Below are 2,884 nucleotides of genomic sequence, written 5' to 3'. Positions count from 1 at the left end.
CAAGACTGGTTATTTTTGAAGAGAAATATAAACACTTACTCTCGGTTTAAAACTATGTCTTCAAAAACCATACCTGTTTTGTGTTTTGATGACAAGGTGAATAGTAGGTCCATCATGAATTCCATGCTGACTCAAAGTATCTTGATCTTTTAAAATTTTCCCAGCAAATATCAACACAAGTTGGTCAGTATGTGATTTGAAACAGTTAGAGATTTCTTCCTTGAAGTAAAGAGGATAAAAAAATAAATAAATATGTATGCATTACACATGTTTGCATAGCACCACTCATTCTAGCTTCTAGAAGTATCTTAAAGAGGCCCCTACCACAGATGTTACAATTCAAACAATATAAAGATGCATCTTTATTTGTCAGTTATCTTGATCTTTTAGATTAGAAATGATACAACTTCATCTGTAACACAAAGGTCTTATTATAGGTGCACATATATCTTTCACTCAACCCTCTGCTAAGGCCTAACAATTCATTGCTTTACAGTATCTTTACTCTTTTAATAACAATGGGACCAAACTTAATTCAAGCCACAAAATAGCTCTTACCAAACTTTTACAATAACCTGTTACCCAGATTTCCAACTTCAGCCCTTTTCCTTTCATTCTAGTCGAATACATACACAGTCAACCTCATATTCTCAGTCTATAATACTGGCTGTCCTTTCCACTTCTCTTATTCAACATTTATTGAGCAGTAGTACTGTGGAGAAGCAAAGATAAAAAGCAAAAATCTTTCCTTGAAAGTGAGCAGTCCAATGACAGTGTACAGTCAAGTAAAGAGGAAGCCTGGAGTACTGTTAGACAAGGTTTTCCAGAAGTGAAAACTAAAGGAAGATTAGGAAGTAACCAGGAAAACCTGAAGAAAGGCTTTCCTGGGACCAGAATAACATGCAAAAACAAACAAGACAAAACAGCATCATAAAATAAAGAAAAGCTTACCTAACCTATACTAGATCAGCATTTCTCAAATCTTTACTGAAATCACCAATATGCTTAGGCTTTACTCAACTGTCAAAATCAGAAAACCTCAAAGTGGGCCCAGGAATCTACAATAATAGACTGCCTCAGAAAATCACAGTACTAATTCAGAAAGGAATCACGTCTTCAAATCCCTCTACCCCGTTGTCCTACAGTAGTGGGTCTCAGTAGGTGACGCCACTACCACCAAAGGGAGTGTTCTGGAAATACAGACGCTCCTCGACTTACGATGGGTTACGTCCTGAGAAACTCATCCGGTTAGTTAAAAATACCAAGTGGAGAGGCATTGAATACAGCTGACCTACTGAACACCACAGCTTAGCCAAGCCTGCCTTAAACGTACTCGGAACACTTTCAGTGCAGCGTTCAACAAATTACATGAGCTATTTAAACTTTATTATAAAATAGGCTTTGTGTTAGATGATTTGGCCCAGTATCAGGAGGCAGTATAGCTAGCCTAAGATCAAAACTTGAACTATGGTTTCTACTGAATAAATATCACTTTCGCGTCACAGTAAAGTCGAAAAATATTAAGTTGAACCATAGTAAGCCAGGGACCATCTACATGGGAGGGCATTTTTTTGGCTGCCACAATTAATGGGAAGACACATTAAATAATATAACGTAGCTCAAAATGGAGGTCAAACTGCCGCCTGGTCGCCCACAGCCCGACTCCGGCCGCCAGCGCCGCCGCTGTGGGGAGGAGGCCCTGATCCAAAGGAGCCAGAGCAGCTGAGAAAACTGTTCACGGGTGGTCTGAGCTTTGGAGCGNGCTGCCACAATTAATGGGAAGACACATTAAATAATATAACGTAGCTCAAAATGGAGGTCAACCTGCCGCCTGGTCGCCCACAGCCCAACTCCGGCCGCCAGCGCCGCCGCTGTGGGGAGGAGGCCATGATCCAAAGGAGCCAGAGCAGCTGAGAAAACTGTTCACGGGTGGTCTGAGCTTTGGAGCGACCGAGGATAGTCTAAGAGAACATCGTGAGTAATGGGGCACACTCACAGGCTGTGGTAACGAGAGACCTTCAAACGAAGCGTTCCGGGGACTTTGGTTTTGTGACTTATTGCTGTGTTGAAAAGGTGGATGCAGCAACGTGTGCTCGACCTCCCAAGGCTGATGGGCATGTGGTGGAACCAGAGAGCTGTTTCGAGGGAGGATTCTGTAAAGCCTGGTGCCCATCTAAGAGGGAAGAAAATTTTTTTTGGTGATATTACAGAAGATACAGAAGAATGTAATTTAAGAGACTACTTTGAAAAGTATGGCAAGAGTGAAACCACAGAAGTTATGGAAGACAGGCAAGAGTGGAAAAAAGAGGATTTACTTTTGTAACTTTTGATGATGATACAGTTGATAAAATTGTTGCTCGGAAATACCACACTATTAATGGGCATAATTGTGAAGTGAAAAAAGCTCTTTCTAAACAAGAGACGCAGTCTGCTGGATCACAAAGAGGTTGTGGAGGTGGAGCTGGCGATTTTACAGGTCGTGAAGGAGATTTTAGAGGTGGTGGAAACTGGTGTAAGAGGAGGCTATGGTGGCGGAGGTGGTGGCAGCTCAGGTAGTTATGGAGGAAGCGATGGCAGATATGATGAATCTGGAGGTAAACGTGGCAACTATAGAGGTGGTCCTGGTTATAGGAGTAGAGGGGGCTATGGTGGTGGCGGACGAGGATATGGAAACCGAGGTGGTGGATATGGTGGTGGTGGTGGAGGATATATGATGTTACAGTGAAGGAGGAAATTCTGGCGGTGGTAACTATAATGATTTTGGAAATTATAGGGGACAACAGCAATCAAATTATGGACCCATGAAGAGGGGTAGTTTTGGCTGAAGAAGCTCAGGCAGTTCCTATGGTGGTGGTTACGGATCTGGTGGTGGAAGTGGTGGATA

The 2,884-nt window shown here is 42.4% G+C and overlaps 1 pseudogene; it reads left to right on the top strand.

Annotated features, from left to right (window-relative positions):
* The first annotated feature begins 1,624 nt into the window (after nt 1-1,624).
* Nucleotides 1,625-2,877, top strand: LOC103583491 (annotated as a pseudogene).
* Nucleotides 2,878-2,884: the final 7 nt, after the last annotated feature.

This window comes from Galeopterus variegatus, unplaced genomic scaffold, assembly GCF_000696425.1.
Source record: "Galeopterus variegatus unplaced genomic scaffold, G_variegatus-3.0.2 Scaffold23585, whole genome shotgun sequence".
In the NCBI taxonomy this organism is placed as follows: domain Eukaryota; kingdom Metazoa; phylum Chordata; class Mammalia; order Dermoptera; family Cynocephalidae; genus Galeopterus; species Galeopterus variegatus.
The sequence above is the reverse complement of the archived record's forward strand: the minus strand, read 5'-3'. Positions and strand labels throughout refer to the sequence as shown.